At 53.1% G+C, this 17,134-nt stretch overlaps 1 long non-coding RNA gene across 1 annotated transcript; it reads left to right on the top strand.

Annotated features, from left to right (window-relative positions):
- The first annotated feature begins 3,141 nt into the window (after positions 1–3,141).
- LOC144321093 (uncharacterized) lies at positions 3,142–13,524 on the top strand. The gene is made up of 2 exons (XR_013386801.1): positions 3,142–7,147; positions 12,463–13,524. It is a non-coding gene; the product is annotated as an uncharacterized LOC144321093 (long non-coding RNA).
- Positions 13,525–17,134: the final 3,610 nt, after the last annotated feature.

Raw genomic sequence — 17,134 nt, 5'->3', positions numbered from 1 at the left:
GAGACTCAGGGAGGCCAACGGTGAAGATAAAAATCTTAAGGCCATCTGTCTGCTGGAGAATTTCCTCTAACTTAGGGGAATTCTTTAATTTTATGAATGCCCTCAACTGATTGGATGAGGCCCACCCACAGTAGAGAGGGCAATGTTAATGTCATCCAAAAGAATCTGTCAAGAAACACCTAGAATAACATTTAGCTAAATATCTGGGCACTCGATAGCCTGGTCAAATTGACACTTAAAATTAAAAATCACAGAAAGGATGCCATTTAAACCTGGAAAGGGAGGAGCAAAGGAAAACGGAGTAAGTCTGAAGAAGGCTCTGTGTCTTTCTTGCGTAAACCCTCATGTGGACAGAAACCCACACATTAGGAGGGCGGCCTGCTGGAGGCACTTCAGTTTGGGGAATTACAAGAAACCTCTCAGGTGGGCTGTAGAGCAACCAGAGGCCAGCCTTCTCCAGTTCATGCAATTATTTGATTTTTTAAATTCTAGATTAAGGCATGGCTTTGGTTTGTCTTATCAGTTCCTGAGAAAAAGGATAAGTCAATCACTTTCAATTCCCTTTTCACTAATTTGCTTTTCTCATTACTGTGCTAATGTAGAAGTGATGGAGTTTTCAGGGAAATATTCTATATGGCAGACCCTGTAAAGAAGTTAATGATTATTAGTAAACAGTCTGAAGCCTACCCGTCCCAGTGGGTACCTTTCCTTCACAGGGGTTCTCTGGGGGGTGGAGCACTCTGGCTAGAGCTGTTGGCATGGCTCCCAGAGTCCCTGGACCTAGAGAAGGATGCTCGTGTATGCGGTTCTCCGTCTGGAGGTGAGGAGCTGCAGGAGGGACTCAGCCACTTCTATCTCATTGTCAGAACCTCGCAGAACATATTAAGGTTTGCGCTTCATCTAATGAACCGACATCCCATTTAAGAAACAGTCCAACCTGCCAAGTTCCAGGAGAGTGGGTGTAACAATCAGCAGCAAGGACTTATCTCAGGGTGAAGATGGGAAATGAGGACCAGGTGAGGCTTGAAGCACGGCCATGCTGAACAGGTGCCAAGGGTGGTCCTGCCCCCAGCAGCCGGGGCCCCACGGGGTTACCCAAAGCCTTCATCCCATCCTCCCCAGACTGATCTGTGAGTTTAATGCAATTTCTATCAAAACCCCCAGAAAGGTTTTTTTTTTTTTTGTTAAATGCAAACAAACTTATTCAAAATGTATAGGGCTAATGCACTTTGTAAGGTGAAATAGCTGAAGGGCTCAGTCTGGCCAGCATTGAGGCCACTGTGTACTGCAGTGAGTGGAGCAGTGAGTGGCACAGCGTGGCCCTAGCAGAATAGCCGTGGAGCAGAACAGAGCCTGGAAACAGGCCCCCACAGGCATCCTGAATTGAGTTTTGACAAATGTACAAAAGCAATTCCATGGAGGGAAGAGAATCTTTTTGGCAAAGGTGCTGGAGCAACTGGAGGGCCGTGGTAATGAAAACCAAGGGAGCCTCCATCAGAACCTCACGTCTTAAATAAGGTCGGGAGGGACATCAGATCTCAATATAGAATGTAAAACTAGAAAACCCTAGAAAAAGATAGGAGAAAACCTTCAGGGTGTAGGGCTGGGCAGAAAGCTCTATCAAACCTATGATGCCAGAAGCAGCAACCATAAAAGGAAGATTGTTACACTGGATGTCACCAACATTTTAGCACCTTGCTGTTAAAAGATTGAACAATCTACAGACTGGGAGAAAAGATTTGCAAACTACACTGTGCCTGGAGCATTCTGGGACCTAGGAAACACAAGGACCTGGAAAACGGGGTAGGAGTCAACCAATCCAGGTAGGAAGTGGGTGCGGGCCGTGAAGAGATGCCTCCCGTAGGAGGATGTGCCGATGGCAAACGAACATGCGAGAGCACTCAGTGTCCTTCGCCACCGTGGAAATGCACACCGAAGCCACAATGAGACAGCAGGGCACGTCTATCGGAGTGGCTGAGCTAAAAGCAACGACAAGAAGACTGAAGCCTAGCAGGGTGACTGGACACCAATGTCCTGCCGGCTGACGTCCGCTGGGACAGCTCCTATGGCCACCATGGCCAATTCCCGTAAAGATCTAAGACTCCCACACGGCCAGCAACCGCACTACTGGACATTCCTCTCCGGCAAGGGACTTTGTATGTTCTCACAAATGCCTGTGCTTCGAGGTTCATGGCAACTTTATTTGTGATCACCAGAAACTGGGAACAGCCCAGATGCCCTTCCCAGCGGGAATGCTGGAACAGAATGGTGCGCCCACGCCACGGCACAACAGTCAGCGACAGGGAGGAGCCATCAAGTGACACACACAGCAGCAAGGACAAACCCAAAGGGAACCAGGCTGAGCGAAAGAGAGCCACTCCCAAAGGGTACATAGTATAGGATTCTGCATTTATAAGATACTCGGCCTGACAAAATTATAGAAAGGGACCACAGGGTAGTTGTGAAATTTAGGGATGGTGGGGGACAGGCGGCGTGGTTATGACGGGATGGATCCTTGTGTCGATGGATATGCAGCATTGTCCCGACCGTGGGGTGAACCCAGGATCCTGCACATACCCACGCTCACACACGAGTGTGTGCGGGCAAGACCGGGGAGACCCAGGAGAACAGGGGCTATATCAGTGCCAGTAGCGCACTGTGGTGGTGTGCTGTCGTTGTGCAAGGGGCTGCTGGGTACTGGTAGCCGTGGTGCATGGTGGTGATGGGACTGTACACGTGTGCACCGACAGAGGGCCTGGGAACCACAGCGGTGCCAGCGCCCCTGCACCTGCTGCTGTACAGAGTCCCTTTCTCTGGGTATGTGGGTATGAACCCCACATAGCATTACCGGCGGATCATCGTGTTCTGCCCAGAATTTGTCTATGTGTATGCAAATTACAGCCACACATGCATATTCAAATGCATCCTCACGAGTACACAAACTTGTGTCCTGTGTGTATTTCACAAAGTGGAAGCTCTTGTGCATTGGTTTTCTTTTTTTTTTCTTTTTTTTAATTTTCAGCAGATACCACATAGTGTTTTTGTACTTTTTTCCTTTTTTTAAAAGATTTTATTTATGTATATATATATATATATATATATATATAGAGAGAGAGAGAGAGAGAGAGAGAGAGAGGCAGAGACACAGGCAGAGGGAGAAGCAGGCTCCATGCAGGGAGCCTGATATGGGACTCGATCCTGGGACCCCAGGATCACACCCTGGAATGAAGGTGGTGCTAAACCGCTGAGCCACCTGGGCTGCCCGTGCATTGGTTTTCAACTCACTTTTTTTTAATTTTTAAAAGAAAGAACCCCAATCATCCATATGGACATTCTTCCAGGTCCGTATGTGTATTCCTCTCATTTTTCTTAGAGTTGTGTGACAATGCACAGAGTAGCTGAGCCATTAGGGTCCCACCAGGTGGGCATCTAACTCAAGCAGAGTGGCTGAGATGTGAGCTGTCAGGGTCCCGCTGGGTGGGCATCTAAGTCATGCAGAGAGGCTGAGCCATGACCTGTTAGGGTCCTGCCAGATGGGCATCTAAGTCACGCAGAGCAGCTGAGTCATGGCCTGTTAGGGTCTTGCCGTGTGGACATCTAAGTCATGCAGAGCAGCTGAACTGTGACCTGTTAGGGCCTTGCCAGTCGGGCGTCTTTGTCGCCTCCACACCTTTGCCTTCATAAGCACTGAACAACATTGTGGCCATGGCCTTGAGAACATGTGCAAACTTTCTGAATTTTGGGTTCCTGGAGTCAGGTTACTGCAAAGCTGCCCCATGAGGGGTTGCTTCCCTTAACGCCCCTTCCTTCCCTCGTTAGCACCGGGCATTGCCGTCTCCTATGCCCTGGCCAACCTGCTCAGAGAGAATGACCCCATGGCTTTGATTCACCCTCTTGATCCTCTGTCATCTCTTTGCATTTCTTCCATGAACTGCCGCTGGCTCTTTGGATTGTTTTTGATGATATCCCCCCCTCAGAGCTTTCTCCAGGAGACTAAGACTCGGGGAACACAGGCGACTTGCCATTTTGTGTTGGACAGAGTGGATCTCTTGCCAGGTTACTGAGAACACGCTGTGTCAGGCAGGACACGGTAATTCTTAGGTAATCCTATGATTTAGCTGTGGTTCACAATGAGAACCTGGGATCTGCAGGAGCAAACTCACATATATATCTAGGGTTCGCACATGAAACGGTATTAACCGCTAGATTTATTAGTTCTGACCGAAGGTGGGGACCCTGCGTAAGAGGCCATTCTGCACCGTTCATGAGAAAGAATGACTCCTTGCCTACCAGGATAGTTTACTTACCTACCAAAAAACCTGAAAAGCTTTGAGTTCACATTTTTCCTCATTAATCCCCAAAAGGTGTTGCCTCAGGCCCATTCTCAGGGTGGAAATGAGTTGCGACACTACCCCACATTCCTGGAGTGATGTGTGTATGTGAGTAGTGTGCGTGTTTGTGTGTCTGACAGGAGACTGAGTCACTGTGTGCCAGGCTTCCCCAGGAAGGAGGCTGCAGGCACAGATGGAGGGCTCTTGGGACAGAGGAGGAGGCGATGGCCCTGCAGGAAGAACCCCTTCCCAGCCCAGGAAAGCCCAGTGTGCAGGGAGAAGCCCAGCGTCCTCACAAACCTGTAGGGTGCTGGGTGGCTGCCACCCTAGGTGTGGACAGGGGAGCAGAGGACCTCTCAGAATATACTACTTAGCGTTAGCCCCTCAGGATCACCGTGTGGCCCTGGGGAGCGATGGGGGCAGGTTCCCATGAAGACAGAGATCCAATTTCCCACCAGCTGAGTGGGATGGAGACTTTGACTCAGATTTCATTTGATTCGGGGGAAAAATGAGACATTCCTAGCATTCCCACATGAATGCTTGCAAGTTCATTTTTACGACACAGAAAGAATGTATCTTAGGCAGTTACTATGTATCTAAGGTATTAATCAACAAAAGATGCAAATGAATAAAATATTTTTAGCTTAGCGAGCACATGGATAAATGGGTACCAGACCACTAGACAATGAGGGTTTGATTGAAACTTTGCATCTGGTTCCTATTAACTGAATTGGAGACAAAATCCTCATTCAAGGTTTCCTGCCAGTTAATTTAAAAAGCAATTTGGATTTCATGGGCCTCAGCTGAAGGGTGGTTTCAGGGCTCCCATAGGCTGTGACGAGCTTGTCAGGCTCCTAATTTCTTTTCTGTGTTGTAAAAGCAATAACAGCCGCCTCTCAAATACGACGTGTAGCATTCCACTGCACATCCGTCGGATGGAGACCCTCGTTTCCGCAACCGTTCCCCGCGGCGGGCCCCTGGGAAGCCGTCGACTGCTTGCTGCTAGAAATAATGACAGCCACGCCTGGCTGTGCAGTTGCTGCCGACCACGGCCTGCCTCCCGAGGGCCTGCGCCATCTGCCCTCGGCAGGGCCTGCCCTCAGCTGCCTTCGCGGAGTGCTGGCGAATCTCCTTACTCTCCACGGTGCTTGGCAAAAGGGCCTATCATTGTTCTAATTTATACTTTATGATCACTAATGATCCTGAGCATTTTCCCATGTGCTTATTAACTAGCCGTTTGGCCGGTATTGTGAATCCACTTCAGTGGCAGCTGGCTGGTGCATTTCAACCACTTCCCACTGACGTACAAGGGAGACGCAGAAGCAGCCCATTTCCCCGGCCTGCTCAGGTCTGCTCACACGATGGGAACGGGAATCAAGATTCTCAACAAATGCATCTGCAGCTCAGAGCGGCCCCTTCCCAGCGTGCATCCCCATGCTCCCCTGCTGGTGTCCACGGAGCCTCTGGGTTCCCGGCCTGCTTCTGGCTCCTGCAGCCTCCCCTGGGTCATCTTAGGAGCCAAATTCCTGCACACACAAAGGGGCTTATGTTCAGTGGTTTTTGAGACTCATTTTTAACTGGTTAATGATGGAACCAGCCAACCTAAGCTGTTTAGAAGGCTGCTTAAGAAGTTGGGATTTTTGGGGCACCTGGCTGGCTCAGTCGGCGAAGCATTTGCCTTTGGTTCAGGTCATGATCCCAGGATCCTGGGATCAAGTCCCTGCTCAGGGAGGGCCTGCTTCTCCCTCTCCCTCTGCTCCTCCCCCTGCTTGTGCTCTGTCTCAAACAAAATCTTTTTATGCCCCCCAAGGAAAATTTTATACAACTCAATGCACAAATTATAGTGTGCCCTTCACGGTGTTTTGACAAGTGATCCACCTGTGTGACCTGACCTTTATCAGTGGGACATTCACATCACCCCAGAATACTACACGGTTCTTACCCGTCAATCCTTGTCTCACCCCACATGCAACCACTGGGCTGATTCTCTTTCCCTCTAGAGATCAGGTTTCCTGGTTCAAGAAGTGAATTAATATGGGATCATAAGGTGTGTGCCCTTCTGTGTCTGGCTTCTTTCACTTGCTGTAACATTTTTGAGACCCATCTGTGTTGTTGAACGTATTGGCTGTTAGTTGCACTCTGCAGTTGAGAAGTATTTCGCCATATGACTGGATCACTGTTTGGACCCCCTCCTGTTGATGGACTGCCGGCTTGTGTGGGGCTGTTGTGAATACAGCTGCTGTGAATGTTCCATGACAGCTCTTCCTGTGGATGTAGGCTTTTCATCTCTTCCATCCTAGATATTTGTCCAGGTTTGTGTTGATATATGGTAGGTTTGTGTTGAGTTTTAAGTGAAGCTTCCGGAACCTTTCCCAGGATGTTCCCACTGTTCAACGCTTCCCCCTCCACAGTGCTTGGCAGTTCTGACGGCTCCGTGTCCTCGCCAACATTTGACATTGTCAGCCTGTCATTTTTAGCTATCCTGGTGGGTGTGTAAGCAAAAGCCCTTTTCAGCTATAATTTATACTTCCTGGTGACTAATGATGGTGAGTCCTTTTTCACACTAACACTGTCTTGATCATGTGCTTACAAACCCCTGAATCCACCCCAGCTTTGTGGGGGCATCCTGGAGAGCTTGTCAAGAGTCACATTCTGAAATTCTGTTTTAAGCAGTGTCTTCATGAAGTGTAGGTGGGGATTCTTGATTCCGGTGTGGAATCTGTAGACAAAGAGCCTCATACAAATTCCAAGTACCCAACAGAAGTGGGATCCTAAAGGGGCAGCAGAGCTCAGGTCTGGAGTTGAGTGAGAGGAAGGTGAGTAAGAGGACCAGTAGGACCATGGGGCCAATGGGATCATGGGGCCGTTGGGGTCAGGGGGGCCATTGGGGTCATGGGGCCAATGGGATCATGCAGCCATTGGGATCATGGGGTCTTTGTGGTCATGGGGGTCCTTGGGATTATGGGGGCCATTGGGATCATGGGAGGCTTTGGGATTATAGGAGTCATTGGGATCATGGGGCGATTGGGATGATGGAGCCATTGGAATCATGGAGGGCATTGGGATCATGGGAGGCTTTGGGATTATAGGAGTCATTGGGATCATGGGGCCATTGGGATCACAGGAAGCAATAGGATCATTGGGCCAGTAGCACCATGAGGCCAATGTGGTCAGGGGGCCAGTGAGGACCATGGGGGCTAATGAGTCCATTAGTCCTGTGATTTCTGGGTCTTTTGTCCACCTCCATGGATCAGTAGGGGGCTGTGTAGAGATGTTTGGGCTGGCCTAACAATACAGGGATATTTGCCCAATTATGACAATAGATTTTTTTTCTTATGAATTATTATGTAACATTTGTACAATAAACATGTTCAACCTTTTCTTGTACTTACTATAAAGACTCTCCCATTCTGATGTTTAAGATTCCAGCTTCTCTCATCATGACTCCCCTGCATGGGGATGAAATTGTGACGGTCTTAGATATTGATGCCTAAGTGAACACGTCACTTCTCATGTATCCATCACTCTGCTGTTACTGACAACCGTGACTAAGCAAAGGCTTTAACGTAGGTACTTCATCACTCAGGAAGATTGGGTCTCCATGCTCAGCCGTCCTCAAGGCAGAGCATCAGGCGGAGTGAGCACTTGCATGGAAAGACCTGCCTTGCTAGCAACCCTAGATCCTTTGCCAAACCCCCTGCTCCAAACAGCACATATTATGCAAAGTTGGGCTTTTATGAAGTTACAAAATGAAGAGTGATAAATATATATTAAAGATCATATTTATTTATTTGAGGTGCAGGGGGCAGAGGGAGAGAATCTCCAGCAGACTCCCCACTGAGTGAGGAACCCACCGCAGGGCTCGATCCCAGGACCCCGAGATCACAACCTGAGCCAAAATCAAGACTCTGACACTTAACCAACAGAGTCACTCAGGTGCCTCCAATTTTTATATTTTAAATGGATCTTGTTAGGTGAGAATTCTCTAGAGTATTCATTCAGATTTCAAATTCTTCCCCCATCAAAACATAAATCAATTGTCAGAAGTTGGCCAGGTGACTCATCCCAGCAGGCAGCACAGACTTGGTGAGAGCAGGGCCTCCCCAGACGCTGGAGTCTTCCTCCCCTAGGAGACATATGTGACAGTGTGAGCCAGCAAGTGCACTGGGGACACCCTGCTTCGTGTTGGTCCTGAGTGGCCGGCAGAGCCTCATGGGGCTGAGGGAGCCTGGATGTTCGTGTCCCTTCAAAATGCACATGTTGAAACCTAGCCCCAGTGCGATGGGGTTAGGAGGTGAGGCCTTTGGGAGGTGAGTAGGTCCTGAGGGTGGAGCCCCATGAATGTGACCAGTGTCCTCATCAGGGGCTTCTTCCACCGCGTGAAGGAAGGGGCTCCTTCCTCTGCCCAGCAGGATGGCAGCCTCCATGAACCGGGAAGCTGGTTCTCCCCAGGTGCAGAGCACGCCCCACCTTGATCTCCATGTCCAGCCCCCAGAACTGTGAGGCACAGGTGTCTGCTGTTTAAGCTGCCGCTCTGTGATGCTTTGTTACAGAGACCTGGGCTAAGATGGGGGCTCGTTTGGGGTCCTTCTGCTCTAGCGCTGGCTACCCTGCAGGGACCAGGAGAATCTGTGAGAGTGCAAGTGACTGCCTCAGCCAGCTCGGGCGGCCGTGACAGATGCTGCAGACTGCGTGGCTCACACAGGAATGTACTCCTCTCAGTTCTGGAGCCTGGAGGTCCGAGATCGGGTGCCCCCCAGTTCGGTTCCCTAGTGAAGGCTCCTGCTGGCTTGCAGGTGGGCACCTCCCACTGTGTCCCTGCATGGAGGGGAGACAGAAGCTTTCTGGTTTCTCCTGGTAAGGGCACCAATCCCATTGTGGGGCCCCACCCTCATCACCTCATCTGAACCCAATTACCTCCCAAAGGTGGTGCCTCCAAGCACCACTCAGGGCTAGACCTTCAACACATGATTTTCCAGAGGACACAATTCAATTTACTCTGACCCAAATCCCTGTCTTTCTGGCACACAAGATGCCTCCATTCCACATCACCTGTCCATTACTCCACCTGCCCATCCTACATCACCTACCCATCCTATGCCATCTGCCCATCCCATATCACCTGCCCATCCCATATCACTTACTCATTACTCCATCTGCCCATCCCATGCCACCTGCCCCATCCCACACCACCTACCCATTCCATCCACCTGCCTATCCCATGCCACCTGCCCCATCCCACACCACCTGCCCCAGAGTCTTAATTCATTCCAGCACCATCACTTCTCAGCCTTTTGGCTAAGATCAAGTGTCATTCCTGTACCAGCTCTCCACTCTGCCATCTGAAGCCCCATCTAAGTCAGATGCAGGTTATACTTGAGGTGTAATTCATCCTGAGGAGAAATCCCCTCCCCCCCAGCAGTGATCCTGTGACACTGGACAAGTTGCATGAGACAGCCCTAGGATGGCCATTCCCATTCCAAAAAGGGAGTACTTGGAAAGAAGGAAGGGATGATGGGTCCCAAGCAGGCACAAAACAAAATAAGGCAGATTCCAGCAAACTGTGAGGCTTGAGAATAATCGTCTTTGGTTTGATGCTCTGCCTTCTGGACCTGGGGTGATTACAAGAGGTGTATTATTATCAGGAATTGGCTTCCACCCTGGAGGCTGAGAAGTCCAGGACCTGCAGTCGGCAGGCTGGAGACCCAGGAGAGCTGACAGTGTGGCTCCTGTCCGAGCCCTCCTGAGAAGGCAGAGGGAGCAAATTTGCCTTTAATTCACCTTATGTGCCATTCAGACCCTCCTCCTCTGCACCCACTGAGGAAGACGGCCTGCCTTGCTCAGTCTGCAGATCCCAATGCGACTCTCCTACAGAAACACTTGGCAACCTGTTGGGCCACACGTCTGGCCACCCCAGCCTAGTCCTCATCAAAAACTAGCCATCACAGCGACTGACCCACTGACTGATGGCCAGGGGGGCTCTCTGGGCTGTGGGGACTATAAGGCAGGGTTGCATGCTCCCCAGGGCACCCCCACTTAATCCATCCCCCACTGAAGCCCCCAAATCTGCTGGGGTGGTTTCTCAGGGCAGTTGTAAGGGGGATGAAGGGGAAGGGGATGGCAAGGGTGGGGAGACACCAGCGGGACGACCTGGAGATGCCATCGCACCTGCCGGGCCTCCTCCCACGTCTTCTGGCTCAGATGCCAGCCAGGTCAGGACGAAACAGAGTGAACAGCTGAAGCCATAGCAGCCAGCTTCTCTCCTGGGTGACTGTGCATCCTTCACCTGTCAGCACTGCAGAGGGGCCAGTCGCAAGCCCGCTGAGCATCCCCTACAGGGAAGCTGCTGGCCCATGTGTCCCCAGCTGGACGAGGGTTGGATGAGACTGTCTCAGGGACTTGCGTTCTGAAGGAACTTGCCATGTCCCTGTGCTGTCCCCCTAGGGTTTCCTTCGTGCACCTGTGTCCTCAGCAAGCATGTTACCCGATCACGGCAAGGGGCGCGGCTTTACACACCTGGGCGCCCTTTATTATTTACAGCCCCGACCAAGGGCTGTCACTTGTGCTTTTACTAGGTTGGGACCCATCCTGGCTTCCTATCAGTCCAACTGCTGGGATGTGGGCAGCTTCAGACACGTTTGTTTCTGTTCCAAAGTGCAGACAGGGCGGGGAAGGAAGGCTCAGCCGATGTGAGAGAAGGCGCCGGTTGAAATAAGGCGGGCAGGGGGAGTGGAAGGGTGTGGGTTCAGGACGCCGCCCCGGGCCCTTGTTACTTATTTCCTGAAAAACTGTGAATTCCCATGGTGGCTCTCACGTCACCTGTCTGGGGACGAGTCAGTCCCACACCCAGCAGAGGGTGTGTGAGGGGCTGGGAGTTCCCAGCAGAGGCCATGGTGCCCGGTGCAGCCCCTCGGAGCTGGGGACCCGAGCAGAGCTCCTGTGGATGCTTGTGGCCCTGCCGGTGGGAGGCGCCTGAGCCCGGGGCAGGCCAGACACCCGGGTCAGTGCCCTTGGAGGATGGCCCTCAGGTGTCCCCCCTGTCTCTCTGAGGCCCCAGGTGCCGCTAAAGGACCCTACCCCAGACTTTGGCTCCTCCCCCTTCACTTCCTGCCTGCGGGCCCTGCTCTGGGTTACCTCCCAACTCCCGTACTGGAGTCAGCGCGCGGGGACCCAGCCGAGAGACCTACAGTCTAGACTCAGAAATCAGCAAGATCTTGCTGTGCTCCGTGCATCTTGTCCCTCCTTTCTGCAGTATTTTAAAGCAAATCCCAGACTTAATGAAATGACGTTACATGGATGGAATCCCCTCCAGGGGAACAGTGGGCCCACTCCTGGTCACGGCTCCCCCACCGTGTCAGCACCGGTGTGACCTCCTTCCACTCGCCCCACCCCGGCCACTGCCAGCCTGATTCTCACGTGTGCCATCGGCAGACGAAACGAGGACACACCGCCTTGTCCCATCACTTCTCTCCTTTTTTTTCTTTTTTTTTTACAGATTATATTTATTTATTCATGAGAGACAGAGAGAGAGAAAGAGAGAGAGGGAGAGAGGCAGAGACACAGGCAGAGGAAGAAGCAGGCTCCGTGCAGGGAGCCCGATGCAGGACTCGATCCTGGGTCTCCAGGATCACGTCCTGGGCCGAAGGCGGTGCTAAACCGCTGAGCCACCTGGCACCTGGGCTGCCCTCCTTTTTTTTTTTTTTTTAAATATTTTACTTATTTATTCATGAGAGACACAGAGAGAGAGAGAAGCAGAGACACAGCAGAGGGAGAAGCAGGCTCCATGCAGGGAGCTGGACGTGGGACTTGATCCTGGGTCTCCAGGATCACGCCCCGGGCCAAAGGCAGGCGCCAAACCGCTGAGCCACCCAGGGATCCCCTCATCGCTTCTCTCCTAATGCGTAAACCCGGGCTTCAGATAGTGGGCAGGCGCGAGGAGCTATGGGAAGAAGAGTCCTTTAGAAAGGAACAGGCTTTCATTTGACAAGAGACAGGGAACGAGAGAGAGAAATCCCGCCTTAGCAAGCAAGCCCAAACCACGCCCGCCGTGGGCGAGTAGTTTGCCACAAGACACAGAGAAGGACGTGAGTTGGCATCATGGTTGCTTTTGAACGTCGTGGCTTTCTTTCAGCTCGGTGGGGTGTCGGCTCCCGGGGCAAGGCAGGCTCTCCACGTTGGTCCTGAGACTGCTTGGGTGGAAGAGGTGAGCGTGCGCTAAAGGCTTCCTGAGTAAATGGAGTGGACCAGACCCTCGTGTGCCCCGCTCTCCAGAAGGTGGAAGAGAACACGGGCGAGCGTGCACGCTGCCTGCACCGGTTGGCCGCGGGGGGAGTCCATGAGAAATGAGCTACTTCGTTTGTGAGAGCCCATGAACCCACCTGACAAGCCCTGAGAGCAGGCCAGATGCTTGTCCCACTTATGTCCACCGGGGACCAGGCAGGAAGAGACAGGTGGGAACAATCTGCACAGTTGGGGAAACTGAGGCCAGGATCTTCCTGATGGGGGCTGATTTGGTCGTGGTGCTGGGGGACCATACACCATTTTACCAGCTTCTGAAGCATGCATTTGGGGGCCGCGCCCTTTGTGCCTTGTTATCGCCGCCTGCTGAGGCCGCACTGCCCGGGGAGGGCCAGGGCCTGTCAATGGAGGGCCTTGTGCAGTACTGGGTGGCCTGTGGCACCAGCGAACTTTGGGGGGCATTTTGCACGGGCTCTGGGCATCCTGTGGTTTGGAGCTTTGTAATGGGGCCTCTTTGCAGAGCAGCCCCTGGAGGGGGGAAGGGCCCCTGGAGGCGACAGCTGAATGAGGGCCTGTGTGTTTGCGTCGCTGCCGATTTGTGATGCCTGCTTCATGTGTCGTCATGACCCACAGGGTGGCGTGGGAAGGCATCAAAGCAGGGGTCGTGACAAGGCTGAGTGGGCGTCAGCGCCAGCAGCTGGGAATCTGGGGAGCCGCCCTGGTGACAAAGGCCATGGTGGGGACCCACGTTTCCAGAGGCCCAGTGGGTGCACAGGGTGCCCGGGGCCCACAGCCGCCCTGGGGCAGGGCTGCCTGACCCCAGCAGGTGCAGCCTGGGGACACAGGCCTGTCTGTCACCCCTCCTGCCTGCTTGGAGGACCACAGGACAGACAAGGAGAGAACTCAACAGGCACGTGTAGGTCAAAAAATAAAGCTTAATTCTTGGAAAACAAAACCCAGCGTCGTTCGTGAGAACATAGTAAAGGTGGGCTTAGGCAGGAGGCACAGAGAACGCCAAGTCCCTCTGAGGGCTGGTCTGTCATTTGAGCTGTTGGCCTCTCTGCAGGGGCTCCTTGAGCCCCTGGGTCATGTCCCAGCAGACCCGTGAGGCTCCCTCTGTGCAGCCCGCGTTGGGGAGACCTCTGGGACCCGGAGGAAGGTCCTGGGACATGTCCCCCCGCAGCATGGGCCCCCGAGCCTCATGGTGGTGGTTATTTTATTCTCTGTCCTGCACATTCAAATACAACACCTTGCTGCAGCCACTCTGAGCCGTCTCTAAAGCCAACCTCACCAGAGTGACAGAGGCTGTCTGTGATGGGCTGAATTGCATCCCCTCAAAATCGGGGGTTGAGACCTAACCCCCAGTGCCTTGGAATGTGGTCGTATTTGAGGGAAGGTCTCTTCAGAGGTCATATGCGTTGACCCTAACCCCATATGATTGGTGTCATTGTAAGGAGATGAGGACACAGACACACAGGGAGTGACGACCATGTGAGGACACAGGGAGGATGGTGTCCACCTGCCAGGAGAGGCGTCAGGGGAAACCAGCCCTGCCTGCGCTGGGACCTTGGACTGCCCGCCTCAGGGACCAGGAGGGGATCATATGTTGTCAGGCACCCTGGGGTGCTGGTCTGGTGCTCCCCCACAAGGCACATGCACCCTCTCCCTCGTGTGCCCCCAGACCCTGGACCTTGGCAGGAATGCTTCTCCCTGCCACCCCCCCGGTGGGGCCCCTCTGCACCCACCACAAGCCTCTCTGAGAAATAGTTTCTACGAATACCTAAGAAAGGTTTGCCAAGTAGAGGATTCGGTCATGAGGACTGGCAGGCCAGCCTGGCCCGGGCCGAGGGTCTGCTTCTGGAGAGCAGAGCTGTCATCGGGGACAGGGAGAAGCAGGCTGCACTCCAGGTCGGGCCCCAGCGTCATGCAGGATGAGGAGCAGGAGCAGCTGATTGCAGAGCCCTGCCCTGCTGGGCGGAGGAGGCCGCGGTGTGCGGCACAGACTGGGGGGTCAGACATGCGCCGCCAGCAGGGGAGCTCCTCATTCCATGGGACTGAAGGCTCGTCTGCACCCCAGTCCCCAAATCCCCCCGAGGTCTGAGTAATCTGCCAGCTTCATCTCCCAGCACGGCCAAGACGGCCTTGCGAGAAGACCGGTCTTACTTTATTCCCAGAACTTAGTGGAGCAGGGAGCACTGGTGTGGGTGCGTCTGGGGCAGCCTCTCCAGCGGCTCCCCCCATCCCGCTGATGCCAGCCTCCCCCCACCCGCTGGTGTGAGCTCTGTTCCCGGCTGCGTTCGCTGCGCCCTGTCCCGCCCGCATCCATGCAGCATGGTTTTCTTGGGTTCCTCGGAGCCACAGGGAACGAGTCCCTGAATGCTGAGTGGGGGAAGGTGCTGGGGGATGGGGAAGCCTGATGGGGATGGGGGGGGTGGCGTGTGCACAGAAAGGCCAGCCCCCATCACACGGTGTGTGTGTGCTGAGCCCGGACGAGCAGACTCTGGGCTCTGGCTGATCCGCGGCCGACACGGCTCTGGAGCCTCGACACGGAGGGAGACTCTGGGGCAGCCCTTGCTTCCCTGGGCGCAGTTCCTCGGAGATGGTCCTTCCTCCCTGACGCAGCCAGCGGGTCGCCTCAAACATGCCTGCATGTCCCCTGGACCACGCGCAGCTGGAGCTGGCGGCTGTCTCTACGCGGTAGACTGGGGGCGTTGCTATGGGATTTCCTTCTACAGGTGAAACAGAACGAAATTCCCTTAAACCCCCACATGACTCAGGTTTTAACTCTCGATTCTGTGCAAATAGATGTACAAAAAAACCCCATCAAAACAATGATAAAAAAAAAATGGAGACCATTGGCATGAGAAAACTTACAGGATGGCAAACGAAGGCCTGAAAAAATGCCTGGGAAACATCAAACAGATCAATTCAAAAGACAAACCCTTACAGGACAAAGAGCTGGGAGGTTAGTGCCTCAAAGTGCAGAGTAAGCTGTGTTGTCCTGCAAACCCAGTACAAACGAGCGTGAGTTCTGACAGCACCCAGCCATTTAGCACAGAGTGTGCACTTTGCGAGTTATTTTTGGTCGGTTTCCTGGGAACATTGTAATTTTCATTTTAGAGCAGCACATTTTAAAGTATAATATATTTTTTAAAGATTTTATTTATTTATTCATTCATGAGAGACACACAGAGAGAGACAGAGACACAGGCAGAGGGAGAAGCAGGCTCCCCACTGAACATGGAGCCCGATGAGGCACTTGATCCCAGGACCCAGGATCATGCCCTGAGCTGAAGGCAGACACTCAACTGCTGAGCCACTTAGGTGCCCCTAAAGTATAATACTTTATGACAACTCGTGGCTAATGCTGTGGGAAAGAATTCCTGATTCCATCATGGAAATCAATGTATTAATGTGCATTAACCTGCTGAAGCTCTGCAGACATTTCAGGAAGAGTTAATACCAGAGCCAGGAAGAGGACTTCAGCACCAGCCCCTGGAAACCACCTGCTGGACACAGGGGTCTCACCCCTGCAGGCCCTTCCCTGCTGCTGGGCTGGAGTGGATTCACAGTCCCTCTGTAACTGGGGCCACTGCTGCTTCCTGCAGATGTAAGTGTGTCTCCCAGAATGCGTGGCACTTCAGGGAGGCAGATCCCACCCAGGTCCTTCCAGATGGAATGAAGAAGCTGGGCAGAGCAGAGCTATGTCTGCAGGACACGTGGGCGTGCAGCATTCTTGTGCGGCAGCCCCCGAGCTGGGGACGGGGTTTCCCCGGTGACGGTCACAAGGGACTGTTTGCCTGAATGTTTCCCTCTTGACATAGTTGGAACTCAAAGGAGAGGTTAAGGAAACCCACGCAAATGACATTCAGACACCGGGAGCCGTTTCGCAGCTCAGACCCTGCTGGTGTTTCCCACGGCCCCCACCCCCGCAGAGGCTGGGGTTACAGGCCGCAGGAGGTGGGAGCGAGGGGCCCGGGGACAGCCGGGCTATGGCCCCTTGGCTCCCGGCCTATTGGTGACAGCACCTCCCGCAGAGTGGGCACCTGGCAGCCTTCAGCCCTACTCCCTGCCTCAGGCCTAGCCTGCCTCTGGCTCCGAGGACCAAGAAATCCTCAGGGGTAATTTGAGCTGCAATATTCTTGTTTTATAGCTGCTGTTTATTTTTTTTTTTAATTACAGAATGAATATGTGTTCATGGTAAAAAAAAAAAGTTAGAAAACTAAAACTATGACAGAATGGGTCTTCTGGCTGACTCATGCTCAGCAGTGGGGTCAGCTCTCCAAAGGGACTGTTCCCCCTGTTTGTGGGTCTCCATGCACTCGGAATAAACCCTCCTTCCTTGGCCTGCCTGACATGTCTCCCCTTCACACCCTCACCTGAGTGGGGTCCCTGCTTTTTTCTCTCCTGTGCTCTGGCCTCAGGCCCAATTCCTGTCCCTCAGACATGGACGTCATTCTCCCCCGAACCTGAGACCTCTGAGGGCCCGGCTCCTGAGTCTGTGATTCCAGCTCTATAAGAGTGTGTAACCAACTGAGCCACCCAGGCGCCCCCATCCACTATGT

The sequence above is a fragment of the Canis aureus genome, chromosome 1, assembly GCF_053574225.1.
Source record: "Canis aureus isolate CA01 chromosome 1, VMU_Caureus_v.1.0, whole genome shotgun sequence".
In the NCBI taxonomy this organism is placed as follows: domain Eukaryota; kingdom Metazoa; phylum Chordata; class Mammalia; order Carnivora; family Canidae; genus Canis; species Canis aureus.
This window is presented reverse-complemented; position numbering and strand designations above follow the sequence as displayed.